The following is a 16,485-nucleotide window of genomic DNA, read 5'->3' as shown; positions in this document are numbered from 1 at the left end:
GCCAACGGCCATACCATGATGAATACACCGGTTCTCGTCCGATCACCGAAGTTAAGCATCATCGGGCCCGGATAGTACTTGGATGGGTGACCGCCTAAGAAACCCGGGTGCTGTTGGCTCCCTTCCTTTTTTTTTTTTGTTATGTCGCCAGCCCAATTTTCAAACTAACTTTCTGTTGTGACAAAGATGCTTCCTTAAGCCTTTTAAACTACTGTAATGGTACGAAAATGCAGTAATTAACTCAGTTTGAGGGAGAATGTGCTAACCAAGTTTGCCAAGAAGACTTTGAAAACGACAAAACAGTACGAATCGGCAGGTGATTTCTGAAATACGTCACCGCCTATTGTTGTGTAGGAGTGTAGAGTTCCAAATTTGATTTGTAACCACGAATTTATTCCTTAGTCGTCTCGTCTCGTCTCGTCTCGTCTCGTCCCGCAGACGTTTGTCGTGCTTGCGCTGTCATATGGACCACGACCCGAGCGGCAGCGAGCGGCAGTCGGGACAAGTCGGGACGGGGACAGGGACAGGGATAGGAATGGTGCGAATGCACTGCAAACTACGCAGACACATGGTGTGAGGCGAGGCGAGGCGAGGCGAGGCGAGGAAGCCCACATCGGTACCAGTGGCGCCCTCCAGCACGACACTGCCACACCCCGCACAGGCCCTCCGCTGAACACCAGGGACAAGATGCGTCCTCCGCTAGTGTCGAAGGCTGCACGCGCCCAGCGAATGACAGGGGGTGCAACGAGCAGCAGTGCGTCTCACACACGCGGCGGTGCGCCCGCCAATTCGGCCGTCGCTCTGCTGGGACGCCGGGCGCGCCTCCCCGCGCCGTCCTCGAGGAACTGGCGGTTGCGGTAGGAAGCGCTATCGTCAAATGCGGCCGAAAACTAACATTTTGTGTGTTGGGAGAAAAGCCGAACGCGAATTCTGCCGTGCTCCTACATTAGATGAGCGCCAACGGCCATACCATGATGAATACACCGGTTCTCGTCCGATCACCGAAGTTAAGCATCATCGGGCCCGGCTAGTACTTGGATGGGTGACCGCCTGGGAAACCCGGGTGCTGTTGGCTCCCTTACTTTTTTTTTTTGTTTTGTCGCCAGCCCAATTTTCAAACTAACTTTCTGTTGTGACAAAGATGCTTCCTTAAGCCTTTTAAACTACTGTAATGGTACGAAAATGCAGTAATTAACTCAGTTTGAGGGAGAATGTGCTAACCAAGTTTGCCAAGAAGACTTTGAAAACGACAAAACAGTACGAATCGGCAGGTGATTTCTGAAATACGTCACCGCCTATTGTTGTGTAGGAGTGTAGAGTTCCAAATTTGATTTGTAACCACGAATTTATTCCTTAGTCGTCTCGTCTCGTCTCGTCTCGTCTCGTCCCGCAGACGTTTGTCGTGCTTGCGCTGTCATATGGACCACTACCCGAGCGGCAGCGAGCGGCAGTCGGGACAAGTCGGGACGGGGACAGGGACAGGGATAGGAATGGTGCGAATGCACTGCAAACTACGCAGACACCTGGTGTGAGGCGAGGCGAGGCGAGGCGAGGAAGCCCACATCGGTACCAGTGGCGCCCTCCAGCACGACACTGCCACACCCCGCACAGGCCCTCCGCTGAACACCAGGGACAAGATGCGTCCTCCGCTAGTGTCGAAGGCTGCACGCGCCCAGCGAATGACAGGGGGTGCAACGAGCAGCAGTGCGTCTCACACACGCGGCGGTGCGCCCGCCAATTCGGCCGTCGCTCTGCTGGGACGCCGGGCGCGCCTCCCCGCGCCGTCCTCGAGGAACTGGCGGTTGCGGTAGGAAGCGCTATCGTCAAATGCGGCCGAAAACTAACATTTTGTGTGTTGGGAGAAAAGCCGAACGCGAATTCTGCCGTGCTCCTACATTAGGTGAGCGCCAACGGCCATACCATGATGAATACAGCGGTTCTCGTCCGATCACCGAAGTTAAGCATCATCGGGCCCGGCTAGTACTTGGATGGGTGACCGCCTGGGAAACCCGGGTGCTGTTGGCTCCCTTCCTTTTTTTTTTTTGTTATGTCGCCAGCCCAATTTTCAAACTAACTTTCTGTTGTGACAAAGATGCTTCCTTAAGCCTTTTAAACTACTGTAATGGTACGAAAATGCAGTAATTAACTCAGTTTGAGGGAGAATGTGCTAACCAAGTTTGCCAAGAAGACTTTGAAAACGACAAAACAGTACGAATCGGCAGGTGATTTCTGAAATACGTCACCGCCTGTTGTTGTGTAGGAGTGTAGAGTTCCAAATTTGATTTGTAACCACGAATTTATTCCTTAGTCGTCTCGTCTCGTCTCGTCTCGTCTCGTCTCGTCCCGCAGACGTTCGTCGTGCTTGCGCTGTCATATGGACCACGACCCGAGCGGCAGCGAGCGGCAGTCGAGCAAAGTCGGGACAAGTCGGGACGGGGACAGGGACAGGGATAGGAATGGTGCGAATGCACTGCAAACTACGCAGACACCTGGTGTGAGGCGAGGCGAGGCGAGGAAGCCCACATCGCTACCAGTGGCGCCCTCCAGCACGACACTGCCACACCCCCACAGGCCCTCCGCTGAACACCAGGGACAAGATGCGTCCTCCGCTAGTGTCGAAGGCTGCACGCGCCCAGCGAATGACAGGGGGTGCAACGAGCAGCAGTGCGTCTCACACACGCGGCGGTGCGCCCGCCAATTCGGCCGTCGCTCTGCTGGGACGCCGGGCGCGCCTCCCCGCGCCGTCCTCGAGGAACTGGCGGTTGCGGAAGGAAGCGCTATCGTCAAATGCGGCCGAAAACTAACATTTTGTGTGTTGGGAGAAAAGCCGAACGCGAATTCTGCCGTGCTCCTACATTAGATGAGCGCCAACAACCATACCATGATGAATACACCGGTTCTCGTCCGATCACCGAAGTTAAGCATCATCGGGCCCGGCTAGTACTTGGATGGGTGACCGCCTGGGAAACCCGGGTGCTGTTGGCTCCCTTCCTTTTTTTTTTTTGTTATGTCGCCAGCCCAATTTTCAAACTAACTTTCTGTTGTGACAAAGATGCTTCCTTAAGCCTTTTAAACTACTGTAATGGTACGAAAATGCAGTAATTAACTCAGTTTGAGGGAGAATGTGCTAACCAAGTTTGCCAAGAAGACTTTGAAAACGACAAAACAGTACGAATCGGCAGGTGATTTCTGAAATACGTCACCGCCTATTGTTGAGTAGGAGTGTAGAGTTCCAAATTTGATTTGTAACCACGAATTTATTCCTTAGTCGTCTCGTCTCGTCTCGTCTCGTCTCGTCTCGTCCCGCAGACGTTTGTCGTGCTTGCGCTGTCATATGGACCACGACCCGAGCGGCAGCGAGCGGCAGTCGAGCAAAGTCGGGACAAGTCGGGACGGGGACAGGGACAGGGATAGGAATGGTGCGAATGCACTGCAAACTACGCAGACACCTGGTGTGAGGCGAGGCGAGGCGAGGCGAGGAAGCCCACATCGCTACCAGTGGCGCCCTCCAGCACGACACTGCCACACCCCGCACAGGCCCTCCGCTGAACACCAGGGACAAGATGCGTCCTCCGCTAGTGTCGAAGGCTGCACGCGCCCAGCGAATGGCAGGGGGTGCAACGAGCAGCAGTGCGTCTCACACACGCGGCGGTGCGCCCGCCAATTCGGCCGTCGCTCTGCTGGGACGCCGGGCGCGCCTCCCCGCGCCGTCCTCGAGGAACTGGCGGTTGCGGAAGGAAGCGCTATCGTCAAATGCGGCCGAAAACTAACATTTTGTGTGTTGGGAGAAAAGCCGAACGCGAATTCTGCCGTGCTCCTACATTAGATGAGCGCCAACGGCCATACCATGATGAATACACCGGTTCTCGTCCGATCACCGAAGTTAAGCATCATCGGGCCCGGCTAGTACTTGGATGGGTGACCGCCTGGGAAACCCGGGTGCTGTTGGCTCCCTTCCTTTTTTTTTTTTGTTATGTCGCCAGCCCAATTTTCAAACTAACTTTCTGTTGTGACAAAGATGCTTCCTTAAGCCTTTTAAACTACTGTAATGGTACGAAAATGCAGTAATTAACTCAGTTTGAGGGAGAATGTGCTAACCAAGTTTGCCAAGAAGACTTTGAAAACGACAAAACAGTACGAATCGGCAGGTGATTTCTGTAATACGTTACCGCCTATTGTTGTGTAGGAGTGTAGAGTTCCAAATTTGATTTGTAACCACGAATTTATTCCTTAGTCGTCTCGTCTCGTCTCGTCTCGTCTCGTCTCGTCCCGCAGACGTTTGTCGTGCTTGCGCTGTCATATGGACCACGACCCGAGCGGCAGCGAGCGGCAGTCGAGCAAAGTCGGGACAAGTCGGGACGGGGACAGGGACAGGGATAGGAATGGTGCGAATGCACTGCAAACTACGCAGACACCTGGTGTGAGGCGAGGCGTGGCGAGGCGAGGAAGCCCACATCGGTACCAGTGGCGCCCTCCAGCACGACACTGCCACACCCCGCACAGGCCCTCCGCTGAACACCAGGGACAAGATGCGTCCTCCGCTAGTGTCGAAGGCTGCACGCGCCCAGCGAATGACAGGGGGTGCAACGAGCAGCAGTGCGTCTCACACACGCGGCGGTGCGCCTGCCAATTCGGCCGTCGCTCTGCTGGGACGCCGGGCGCGCCTCCCCGCGCCGTCCTCGAGGAACTGGCGGTTGCGGTAGGAAGCGCTATCGTCAAATGCGGCCGAAAACTAACATTTTGTGTGTTGGGAGAAAAGCCGAACGCGAATTCTGCCGTGCTCCTACATTAGGTGAGCGCCAACGGCCATACCATGATGAATACACCGGTTCTCGTCCGATCACCGAAGTTAAGCATCATCGGGCCCGGCTAGTACTTGGATGGGTGACCGCCTGGGAAACCCGGGTGCTGTTGGCTCCCTTCCTTTTTTTTTTTGTTATGTCGCCAGCCCAATTTTCAAACTAACTTTCTGTTGTGACAAAGATGCTTCCTTAAGCCTTTTAAACTACTGTAATGGTACGAAAATGCAGTAATTAACTCAGTTTGAGGGAGAATGTGCTAACCAAGTTTGCCAAGAAGACTTTGAAAACGACAAAACAGTACGAATCGGCAGGTGATTTCTGAAATACGTCACCGCCTGTTGTTGTGTAGGAGTGTAGAGTTCCAAATTTGATTTGTAACCACGAATTTATTCCTTAGTCGTCTCGTCTCGTCTCGTCTCGTCTCGTCTCGTCCCGCAGACGTTTGTCGTGCTTGCGCTGTCATATGGACCACGACCCGAGCGGCAGCGAGCGGCAGTCGAGCAAAGTCGGGACAAGTCGGGACGGGGACAGGGACAGGGATAGGAATGGTGCGAATGCACTGCAAACTACGCAGACACCTGGTGTGAGGCGAGGCGAGGCGAGGAAGCCCACATCGCTACCAGTGGCGCCCTCCAGCACGACACTGCCACACCCCCACAGGCCCTCCGCTGAACACCAGGGACAAGATGCGTCCTCCGCTAGTGTCGAAGGCTGCACGCGCCCAGCGAATGACAGGGGGTGCAACGAGCAGCAGTGCGTCTCACACACGCGGCGGTGCGCCTGCCAATTCGGCCGTCGCTCTGCTGGGACGCCGGGCGCGCCTCCCCGCGCCGTCCTCGAGGAACTGGCGGTTGCGGAAGGAAGCGCTATCGTCAAATGCGGCCGAAAACTAACATTTTGTGTGTTGGGAGAAAAGCCGAACGCGAATTCTGCCGTGCTCCTACATTAGATGAGCGCCAACGGCCATACCATGATGAATACACCGGTTCTCGTCCGATCACCGAAGTTAAGCATCATCGGGCCCGGCTAGTACTTGGATGGGTGACCGCCTGGGAAACCCGGGTGCTGTTGGCTCCCTTCCTTTTTTTTTTTTTGTTATGTCGCCAGCCCAATTTTCAAACTAACTTTCTGTTGTGACAAAGATGCTTCCTTAAGCCTTTTAAACTACTGTAATGGTACGAAAATGCAGTAATTAACTCAGTTTGAGGGAGAATGTGCTAACCAAGTTTGCCAAGAAGACTTTGAAAACGACAAAACAGTACGAATCGGCAGGTGATTTCTGAAATACGTCACCGCCTATTGTTGTGTAGGAGTGTAGAGTTCCAAATTTGATTTGTAACCACGAATTTATTCCTTAGTCGTCTCGTCTCGTCTCGTCTCGTCTCGTCTCGTCCCGCAGACGTTTGTCGTGCTTGCGCTGTCATATGGACCACGACCCGAGCGGCAGCGAGCGGCAGTCGAGCAAAGTCGGGACAAGTCGGGACGGGGACAGGGACAGGGATAGGAATGGTGCGAATGCACTGCAAACTACGCAGACACCTGGTGTGAGGCGAGGCGAGGCGAGGCGAGGAAGCCCACATCGCTACCAGTGGCGCCCTCCAGCACGACACTGCCACACCCCGCACAGGCCCACCGCTGAACACCAGGGACAAGATGCGTCCTCCGCTAGTGTCGAAGGCTGCACGCGCCCAGCGAATGACAGGGGGTGCAACGAGCAGCAGTGCGTCTCACACACGCGGCGGTGCGCCCGCCAATTCGGCCGTCGCTCTGCTGGGACGCCGGGCGCGCCTCCCCGCGCCGTCCTCGAGGAACTGGCGGTTGCGGAAGGAAGCGCTATCGTCAAATGCGGCCGAAAACTAACATTTTGTGTGTTGGGAGAAAAGCCGAACGCGAATTCTGCCGTGCTCCTACATTAGATGAGCGCCAACGGCCATACCATGATGAATACACCGGTTCTCGTCCGATCACCGAAGTTAAGCATCATCGGGCCCGGCTAGTACTTGGATGGGTGACCGCCTGGGAAACCCGGGTGCTGTTGGCTCCCTTCCTTTTTTTTTTTTTGTTATGTCGCCAGCCCAATTTTCAAACTAACTTTCTGTTGTGACAAAGATGCTTCCTTAAGCCTTTTAAACTACTGTAATGGTACGAAAATGCAGTAATTAACTCAGTTTGAGGGAGAATGTGCTAACCAAGTTTGCCAAGAAGACTTTGAAAACGACAAAACAGTACGAATCGGCAGGTGATTTCTGAAATACGTCACCGCCTATTGTTGTGTAGGAGTGTAGAGTTCCAAATTTGATTTGTAACCACGAATTTATTCCTTAGTCGTCTCGTCTCGTCTCGTCTCGTCTCGTCTCGTCCCGCAGAAGTTTGTCGTGCTTGCGCTGTCATATGGACCACGACCCGAGCGGCAGCGAGCGGCAGTCGAGCAAAGTCGGGACAAGTCGGGACGGGGACAGGGACAGGGATAGGAATGGTGCGAATGCACTGCAAACTACGCAGACACCTGGTGTGAGGCGAGGCGAGGCGAGGCGAGGAAGCCCACATCGCTACCAGTGGCGCCCTCCAGCACGACACTGCCACACCCCGCACAGGCCCTCCGCTGAACACCAGGGACAAGATGCGTCCTCCGCTAGTGTCGAAGGCTGCACGCGCCCAGCGAATGGCAGGGGGTGCAACGAGCAGCAGTGCGTCTCACACACGCGGCGGTGCGCCCGCCAATTCGGCCGTCGCTCTGCTGGGACGCCGGGCGCGCCTCCCCGCGCCGTCCTCGAGGAACTGGCGGTTGCGGAAGGAAGCGCTATCGTCAAATGCGGCCGAAAACTAACATTTTGTGTGTTGGGAGAAAAGCCGAACGCGAATTCTGCCGTGCTCCTACATTAGATGAGCGCCAACGGCCATACCATGATGAATACACCGGTTCTCGTCCGATCACCGAAGTTAAGCATCATCGGGCCCGGCTAGTAGTTGGATGGGTGACCGCCTGGGAAACCCGGGTGCTGTTGGCTCCCTTCCTTTTTTTTTTTTGTTATGTCGCCAGCCCAATTTTCAAACTAACTTTCTGTTGTGACAAAGATGCTTCCTTAAGCCTTTTAAACTACTGTAATGGTACGAAAATGCAGTAATTAACTCAGTTTGAGGGAGAATGTGCTAACCAAGTTTGCCAAGAAGACTTTGAAAACGACAAAACAGTACGAATCGGCAGGTGATTTCTGAAATACGTCACCGCCTATTGTTGTGTAGGAGTGTAGAGTTCCAAACTTGATTTGTAACCACGAATTTATTCCTTAGTCGTCTCGTCTCGTCTCGTCTCGTCTCGTCTCGTCCCGCAGAAGTTTGTCGTGCTTGCGCTGTCATATGGACCACGACCCGAGCGGCAGCGAGCGGCAGTCGAGCAAAGTCGGGACAAGTCGGGACGGGGACAGGGACAGGGATAGGAATGGTGCGAATGCACTGCAAACTACGCAGACACCTGGTGTGAGGCGAGGCGAGGCGAGGCGAGGAAGCCCACATCGCTACCAGTGGCGCCCTCCAGCACGACACTGCCACACCCCGCACAGGCCCTCCGCTGAACACCAGGGACAAGATGCGTCCTCCGCTAGTGTCGAAGGCTGCACGCGCCCAGCGAATGACAGGGGGTGCAACGAGCAGCAGTGCGTCTCACACACGCGGCGGTGCGCCCGCCAATTCGGCCGTCGCTCTGCTGGGACGCCGGGCGCGCCTCCCCGCGCCGTCCTCGAGGAACTGGCGGTTGCGGAAGGAAGCGCTATCGTCAAATGCGGCCGAAAACTAACATTTTGTGTGTTGGGAGAAAAGCCGAACGCGAATTCTGCCGTGCTCCTACATTAGATGAGCGCCAACGGCCATACCATGATGAATACACCGGTTCTCGTCCGATCACCGAAGTTAAGCATCATCGGGCCTGGCTAGTACTTGGATGGGTGACCGCCTGGGAAACCCGGGTGCTGTTGGCTCCCTTCCTTTTTTTTTTTTTGTTATGTCGCCAGCCCAATTTTCAAACTAACTTTCTGTTGTGACAAAGATGCTTCCTTAAGCCTTTTAAACTACTGTAATGGTACGAAAATGCAGTAATTAACTCAGTTTGAGGGAGAATGTGCTAACCAAGTTTGCCAAGAAGACTTTGAAAACGACAAAACAGTACGAATCGGCAGGTGATTTCTGAAATACGTCACCGCCTATTGTTGTGTAGGAGTGTAGAGTTCCAAATTTGATTTGTAACCACGAATTTATTCCTTAGTCGTCTCGTCTCGTCTCGTCTCGTCTCGTCTCGTCCCGCAGACGTTTGTCGTGCTTGCGCTGTCATATGGACCACGACCCGAGCGGCAGCGAGCGGCAGTCGAGCAAAGTCGGGACAAGTCGGGACGGGGACAGGGACAGGGATAGGAATGGTGCGAATGCACTGCAAACTACGCAGACACCTGGTGTGAGGCGAGGCGAGGCGAGGCGAGGAAGCCCACATCGCTACCAGTGGCGCCCTCCAGCACGACACTGCCACACCCCGCACAGGCCCTCCGCTGAACACCAGGGACAAGATGCGTCCTCCGCTAGTGTCGAAGGCTGCACGCGCCCAGCGAATGACAGGGGGTGCAACGAGCAGCAGTGCGTCTCACACACGCGGCGGTGCGCCCGCCAATTCGGCCGTCGCTCTGCTGGGACGCCGGGCGCGCCTCCCCGCGCCGTCCTCGAGGAACTGGCGGTTGCGGAAGGAAGCGCTTTCGTCAAATGCGGCCGAAAACTAACATTTTGTGTGTTGGGAGAAAAGCCGAACGCGAATTCTGCCGTGCTGCTACATTAGATGAGCGCCAACGGCCATACCATGATGAATACACCGGTTCTCGTCCGATCACCGAAGTTAAGCATCATCGGGCCCGGCTAGTACTTGGATGGGTGACCGCCTGGGAAACCCGGGTGCTGTTGGCTCCCTTCCTTTTTTTTTTTTGTTATGTCGCCAGCCCAATTTTCAAACTAACTTTCTGTTGTGACAAAGATGCTTCCTTAAGCCTTTTAAACTACTGTAATGGTACGAAAATGCAGTAATTAACTCAGTTTGAGGGAGAATGTGCTAACCAAGTTTGCCAAGAAGACTTTGAAAACGACAAAACAGTACGAATCGGCAGGTGATTTCTGAAATACGTCACCGCCTATTGTTGTGTAGGAGTGTAGAGTTCCAAATTTGATTTGTAACCACGAATTTATTCCTTAGTCGTCTCGTCTCGTCTCGTCTCGTCTCGTCTCGTCCCGCAGACGTTTGTCGTGCTTGCGCTGTCATATGGACCACGACCCGAGCGGCAGCGAGTGGCAGTCGAGCAAAGTCGGGACAAGTCGGGACGGGGACAGGGACAGGGATAGGAATGGTGCGAATGCACTGCAAACTACGCAGACACCTGGTGTGAGGCGTGGCGAGGCGAGGCGAGGAAGCCCACATCGCTACCAGTGGCGCCCTCCAGCACGACACTGCCACACCCCGCACAGGCCCTCCGCTGAACACCAGGGACAAGATGCGTCCTCCGCTAGTGTCGAAGGCTGCACGCGCCCAGCGAATGACAGGGGGTGCAACGAGCAGCAGTGCGTCTCACACACGCGGCGGTGCGCCCGCCAATTCGGCCGTCGCTCTGCTGGGACGCCGGGCGCGCCTCCCCGCGCCGTCCTCGAGGAACTGGCGGTTGCGGAAGGAAGCGCTTTCGTCAAATGCGGCCGAAAACTAATATTTTGTGTGTTGGGAGAAAAGCCGAACGCGAATTCTGCCGTGCTCCTACATTAGATGAGCGCCAACGGCCATACCATGATGAATACACCGGTTCTCGTCCGATCACCGAAGTTAAGCATCATCGGGCCCGGCTAGTACTTGGATGGGTGACCGCCTGGGAAACCCGGGTGCTGTTGGCTCCCTTCCTTTTTTTTTTTTGTTATGTCGCCAGCCCAATTTTCAAACTAACTTTCTGTTGTGACAAAGATGCTTCCTTAAGCCTTTTAAAAAAAAAAAAAAAAAAAAAAAGAAAAAAAAAAAAAAAAAAGTTCTCGTCCGATCACCGAAGTTAAGCATCATCGGGCCCGGCTAGTACTTGGATGGGTGACCGCCTGGGAAACCCGGGTGCTGTTGGCTCCCTTCCTGTTTTTTTTTTTTTTGTAATGTCGCCAGCCCAATTTTCAAACTACCTTTCTGTTGTGACAAAGATGCTTCCTTAAGCCTTTTAAACTACTGTAATGGTACGAAAATGCAGTAATTAACTCAGTTTGAGGGAGAATGTGCTAACCAAGTTTGCCAAGAAGACTTTGAAAACGACAAAACAGTACGAATCGGCAGGTGATTTCTGAAATACGTCACCGCCTATTGTTGTGTAGGAGTGTAGAGTTCCAAATTTGATTTGTAACCACGAATTTATTCCTTAGTCCTCTCGTCTCGTCTCGTCTCGTCTCGTCTCGTCCCGCAGACGTTTGTCGTGCTTGCGCTGTCATATGGACCACGACCCGAGCGGCAGCGAGCGGCAGTCGAGCAAAGTCGGGACAAGTCGGGACGGGGACAGGGACAGGGATAGGAATGGTGCGAATGCACTGCAAACTACGCAGACACCTGGTGTGAGGCGAGGCGAGGCGAGGCGAGGAAGCCCACATCGCTACCAGTGGCGCCCTCCAGCACGACACTGCCACACCCCGCACAGGCCCTCCGCTGAACACCAGGGACAAGATGCGTCCTCCGCTAGTGTCGAAGGCTGCACGCGCCCAGCGAATGACAGGGGGTGCAACGAGCAGCAGTGCGTCTCACACACGCGGCGGTGCGCCCGCCAATTCGGCCGTCGCTCTGCTGGGACGCCGGGCGCGCCTCCCCGCGCCGTCCTCGAGGAACTGGCGGTTGCGGAAGGAAGCGCTTTCGTCAAATGCGGCCGAAAACTAACATTTTGTGTGTTGGGAGAAAAGCCGAACGCGAATTCTGCCGTGCTGCTACATTAGATGAGCGCCAACGGCCATACCATGATGAATACACCGGTTCTCGTCCGATCACCGAAGTTAAGCATCATCGGGCCCGGCTAGTACTTGTCTGGCTGCCCGCCAGGCAACACCTCGGTGCTCTGCGCTCCGCCGGCCCGTGGTGTTTACGTTCTGCGCGCCGCAGCGTGTGGTGTTCGCGAGGCGACTTGCTTGCTTTGCTTCTTTAACGGTACGTACTGACCATGATGGACAGTGAAGATAGGAACAATAATATTCAGTGCGAATTTAGCCGATCGGTACCTCGTCCGACCGCTTTCGAAATTCATCATTGGATCCTGAACGATTTGAAAATCCCGGCTAGTGACATTTTCGGACTTCAATTGGACACCTTTTTAAATTCAGTGTTTTTGAAGTTAAGTAGTTCGGAACTATGTGATACAGTTGTTAACGTAAATGATGGTGTGCGGCAGTTTAAGCACGATAATCAAACCGTGAGTGACGTTAAAGTGACGAACGCTGGTTTTGGCATACGAACTGTCAGGGTGTTTAATCTGCCTTTCGAAGTAAAAAACGATACCATTTCGCGATGTCTCGGCCCTTACGGCACCGTGCTTTCCGTTGTTAAAGAAAAATGGTCTGCCGCGTACCCCATACAATGTGAAAATGGAGTGCGAAGTGTACGAATGATTGTGCGAAAGCATGTGCCATCATTTGTTTACATGTCTGGGCACCGTGCATTTGTTACGTACAGTGGGCAGCCGCAAACGTGTTCTTTCTGTAATCGACCGGATCACTTTCGCCAAAATTGTCCACGGCGTAAGGGTCCTTTACAACTGCCTCTGGGTGAACATGGTAGCGAACCTATGAATTGGGTGGCGGTCGCCTTAGGCGCCCCCCCGCCGGCGGCTCGCCGTGTCGATATTCCGGCAGATATGGACGCGTCCCCTGCCACTGTTCCGGAGACCATGCAGATTGATAGTGGTTCCGTAATGTTAAACGCGGTAGCCTTAACAGAGACAGACGCGCGTGCCACAACACCCGTCACAGGACCCGAACCCGCCCCGGCCGTTGCCGCCCTAGCGGCCGTAGAACCATTACCAGAACTGGTCTCTGAAACGACACCCACCCCCACGGTCAGTCACAGTGTGGTGGCGGTAGATCAATCTGTGTCTTTAGAGAACGTGGACCGTGCAGTTTTTGTCCCGCCCGCTCAGGTGACGGAAGTGTCGCATGTCGTCACGGCAAGCCGTGCACACGTGGACACTGCCCCCCCTCTCGACAGACAAGACTCGTCTTCTTCTGTCGGTGCGTCGGTTCGGTCGCGTAGTGACCCCGACAACGATAGGCGCGACAGAAGTAGAAGTTCCTCGACCGATTCTAGACGGTCGTCCACGAGACGGGAGCGTAGTCCGTCACCTGTTAGGAGGCCGCTCTCTCAAGGGAAGCCAAAACGGCAGCGGCGTAAGGGGGGGCAGCGCGGAAGCGCGGAGGTTCGGCCCGGCGCGGCCGCTCACGTGACCCGATCAGCTGTAGGCGCGAGAGCGGACGGCAGCGGTGCTGGCGGCGGCCAGGCTGCGGGCTCGGAAGCGCACAGGGCCGAAGTGGTCCGGCATCTGCAATCGGTCATCCACCAATCGGACGCGCTCCCTCCCAGTGAATCGGTTCCACAACCTGCCGTGAAAGATACGCCTCCGGTTACGAGCGTGCGCCCTGTTACACAGGACGCTGTAGTAGCGCAATCTCGTAGCGACTTGTCCACGATGTCTGTCGCGTGGGCGTCCCCACCTGTTACCCGACCGGGGGCGTGGGGTGATGAGCCGCCTGATGATTAATTTCCAATTACTTCAAGTGTGGCATTCCGTCTTTTAAGCAGGTCGACGATAACCCATGCTGAGTCGTATTTGTATTTTAACGTTTTATCTTGTGAGTGTTTTCACTGTTTTATCTGTGTTTTCTTTGTTTTCTTCTTTTATGGTTGCTGGTAATCAGTTCACGGTCCTCACGGCCAACGTTAATAAAATGCGTAGCCATCACAAAGCGATCGCGCTGCATAATTTTTTAACTGACAGTGGTTGTCAGGTAGCTTTTTTACAAGAGGTGACCGCTGAAGCATTATCTTTTATCCGTGATTTTAACGAGTTCACTGCGTATGATAATATCATCGCGGATGACAGCACAGGCACTGTTATTTTAGTCCGATCGGACATTGAGGTGCAAAATATAGAATGCTTACCAAATGGGCGGGTCATAGTTTGTGAAATTAATGGCTACGCATTTGTTAATGTTTACGCGCACTCTGGCAACAAACCTGCGCGGAATAATTTTTATGCTCATGAACTGTGCCAGGTTTTATATCAAAATAGAGATAATTTTATCCTCGGGGGTGATTTTAATGGTGTAATTGACGATCGCGATCAGGAACCACAGCCAAACCGGTGTGACGAATTGAAGACGTTGGTTACTGGTTTACAGCTGCGAGACACGTGGCGGGTTCTCAACCCCCACCGTACAGAATTTACGTATTTTTATGCTACCGGACATAGTCGTTTAGACAGAATTTACGTCTCGCCACAGCTTGCACATGCCGTTGTCACTGCAGAGGTGCAACCGGTGATTTTTTCTGACCATTGTAGTTACATTTGTCAGTTAAATTTAGGCATGTGCCCACGTTCGTCACTTAAATCTGTGTGGAAATTAAACTGCAGAATTTTAAATGATCCCTCTTTTAAAACGAGTTTTTTAACTATGTGGCACAACCTTGTGCGGTGCCGACCGGTCGGTTCCACCGCTATTTACTGGTGGACCACGGTGGCCAAACCGGCGGTCAGAAAATTTTTAATTGATTTTAGTCGCGAGGCGGCACGGTGGCGCCGGGCTACGGCTGACTTCTACCGCCAGTGTTTGCGTGAGCTCGCGCAGCGCGTTACTGCGCAGCCGGAACTGTTGCCCACCCTGCGCGAATTTAAAGCAAAGTTGCTGCGGGATTTGCGGCAGAAATGTGAGGGGACGGTGCGGCGGAGCCAGCCTGTGGGCGCCGTGCCCGGCGAGACGGTCTCTGCGTACCACCTCCGTAGGGAGAGGTACCGCCGCGCAAAGTTACGGCTCAACACGTGGACGCTCGCCGCCGGGATCGGAACCACGGACCACCAAGCGATTCAGGCGGAATTGTATCAGTATTTTACTTCACTTTTTACCGACACTGCTGTCGATGCCGCCGCAATCAATGATCTTTTAAGTCACGTGCCGCATCTTTTAACGCGACGAGATAGACTCAATCTTAATGCAGTTTATACCGCGGATGATATAGAGGATGCCGTTAAAGGCAGTCAGACCGGGAAATCCCCCGGGAAAGACGGCATCCCAGCGGAGTTTTATCTAACATTTTTAGACTCTTTTAGTGAACTTTTAACGGAAATAGCTAATGACATCCGAAACGGCGCGGCAATCCCGGAGGACTTTGAAGAAGGACGTATCGTTCTCATTCCAAAATCGACTGCGACGCCGAGTGTAGAAAATGTGCGCCCTATTACACTTCTCAATTCGGATTACAAAATAATGGCCAGGTGCATTGCCAATAGACTTAAGCAAGTTCTGGGAAAAGTTTTAGATGACTCGCAGTCGTGTGCTATTCGGGATCGCAATATTTTTGACGCTGTTTTAGCTTACAGGGATTGCATCGGCCACGCGAGAAGTAGCAGGCTTCGCTATGCCGGAATTTTGTTAGTCGATTTTAAAACAGCGTTCGATCGTGTCAGTCACTTTTACCTTAGCAAATTGATGACTCGCATGGGTTTCGGGACCAAGTTCACCGCCATGATAAGTAATATATTACGTAGTGCCACGTCGCGCGTTATCGTAAATGGTATCGCCAGCGCCAAGATCCACATTAGCCGCTCGGTCCGACAGGGTTGCCCCCTATCTATGGCACTGTTTGCGATCGCCCTGGACCCGCTCCTCCGTACCATTGGCCGCACTTGTAGAGGGATTCGCGTGGGCGACGACCGGCTTGTGTGTCGCGCCTATGCCGATGACTTGGGCGTCTTCATCGAACGGGCAGACGACATCGACCGCCTATATGGCGTCCTGCAGCAATACGAACGGGCGACAGGCGCCGTAGTCAATCCGCGTAAGACGGTTCTCCTCCCGTTGACGGAGCGCATGCGTACTGAATACCGGCACTGGTACTGCGTCAAACGCCAGTCTAAGGTGCTCGGCGTGACACTGTCGGATAACTTACAACAGATGCAAGCTCTCAATTGGCGGTCCACTCTATATAAAGTGCGCGCCGTGGTAAAGGTTCATGCGCCGCGCAACTTGGCACTGGCGGACAAAGTTGCGCTTATTAATACAACCATTCTGGCAAGGGCGTGGTACCTGGCGCAGATCTTGCCGGTACCAAAGCAGATCGCACGGTCCATCAGGCATGCATTTTATTGGTTTTTGTGGAAAGGCGATGTTTTTAAGGTCGCCATGGCCACATGCACCCTGAAACCTTCGGAAGGTGGTCTAGGACTTGTCGATTTTAACGCTAAATGTGAGGCACTATTTTATAAACGGACCAACGTTTTAATTGGCAAAGGTTTAGGCAGCCCCACGGCGGTTCTCTTTCACCAGCACCGGCCACGTTCTGTCACCGCCCCGGTTTACGTCACCAGCATCCCGTTCTCTATCTCCCACGTGCGCCGTTACTACCTTACGCATAGCTACGTCAGTCTCCACGACGTACGCGGCCATG

General features: G+C 53.9%; 12 non-coding genes and 1 pseudogene across 12 annotated transcripts; all 13 read left to right on the top strand.

Annotated features, from left to right (window-relative positions):
- LOC126155862 (5S ribosomal RNA) lies at positions 1-119 on the top strand. Its single transcript, XR_007533296.1, has one exon. It is a non-coding gene; the product is annotated as a 5S ribosomal RNA (ribosomal RNA).
- Positions 120-956: 837 nt separating this feature from the next.
- Positions 957-1,075, top strand: LOC126155615 (5S ribosomal RNA). The gene has a single exon (XR_007533065.1). It is a non-coding gene; the product is annotated as a 5S ribosomal RNA (ribosomal RNA).
- An 831-nt stretch (positions 1,076-1,906) lies between these two features.
- On the top strand, positions 1,907-2,025 carry LOC126154791 (5S ribosomal RNA). Its single transcript, XR_007532326.1, has one exon. It is a non-coding gene; the product is annotated as a 5S ribosomal RNA (ribosomal RNA).
- An 841-nt stretch (positions 2,026-2,866) lies between these two features.
- Positions 2,867-2,985, top strand: LOC126154759 (5S ribosomal RNA). The gene has a single exon (XR_007532296.1). It is a non-coding gene; the product is annotated as a 5S ribosomal RNA (ribosomal RNA).
- An 847-nt stretch (positions 2,986-3,832) lies between these two features.
- LOC126155614 (5S ribosomal RNA) lies at positions 3,833-3,951 on the top strand. Its single transcript, XR_007533064.1, has one exon. It is a non-coding gene; the product is annotated as a 5S ribosomal RNA (ribosomal RNA).
- An 847-nt stretch (positions 3,952-4,798) lies between these two features.
- Positions 4,799-4,917, top strand: LOC126155613 (5S ribosomal RNA). Its single transcript, XR_007533063.1, has one exon. It is a non-coding gene; the product is annotated as a 5S ribosomal RNA (ribosomal RNA).
- An 840-nt stretch (positions 4,918-5,757) lies between these two features.
- On the top strand, positions 5,758-5,876 carry LOC126155612 (5S ribosomal RNA). The gene has a single exon (XR_007533062.1). It is a non-coding gene; the product is annotated as a 5S ribosomal RNA (ribosomal RNA).
- Positions 5,877-6,724: 848 nt separating this feature from the next.
- Positions 6,725-6,843, top strand: LOC126155611 (5S ribosomal RNA). Its single transcript, XR_007533061.1, has one exon. It is a non-coding gene; the product is annotated as a 5S ribosomal RNA (ribosomal RNA).
- Positions 6,844-7,691: 848 nt separating this feature from the next.
- Positions 7,692-7,810, top strand: LOC126154659 (5S ribosomal RNA). Its single transcript, XR_007532203.1, has one exon. It is a non-coding gene; the product is annotated as a 5S ribosomal RNA (ribosomal RNA).
- An 847-nt stretch (positions 7,811-8,657) lies between these two features.
- Positions 8,658-8,776, top strand: LOC126155478 (5S ribosomal RNA). Its single transcript, XR_007532938.1, has one exon. It is a non-coding gene; the product is annotated as a 5S ribosomal RNA (ribosomal RNA).
- Positions 8,777-9,624: 848 nt separating this feature from the next.
- LOC126155608 (5S ribosomal RNA) lies at positions 9,625-9,743 on the top strand. Its single transcript, XR_007533059.1, has one exon. It is a non-coding gene; the product is annotated as a 5S ribosomal RNA (ribosomal RNA).
- An 847-nt stretch (positions 9,744-10,590) lies between these two features.
- On the top strand, positions 10,591-10,709 carry LOC126155607 (5S ribosomal RNA). Its single transcript, XR_007533058.1, has one exon. It is a non-coding gene; the product is annotated as a 5S ribosomal RNA (ribosomal RNA).
- Positions 10,710-11,777: 1,068 nt separating this feature from the next.
- Positions 11,778-11,897, top strand: LOC126155425 (5S ribosomal RNA; annotated as a pseudogene).
- The last annotated feature ends 4,588 nt before the right edge of the window (positions 11,898-16,485 follow it).

The sequence above is a fragment of the Schistocerca cancellata genome, unplaced genomic scaffold (assembly GCF_023864275.1).
Source record: "Schistocerca cancellata isolate TAMUIC-IGC-003103 unplaced genomic scaffold, iqSchCanc2.1 HiC_scaffold_1100, whole genome shotgun sequence".
NCBI classification, from domain to species: domain Eukaryota; kingdom Metazoa; phylum Arthropoda; class Insecta; order Orthoptera; family Acrididae; genus Schistocerca; species Schistocerca cancellata.
The sequence above is the reverse complement of the archived record's forward strand: the minus strand, read 5'-3'. Positions and strand labels throughout refer to the sequence as shown.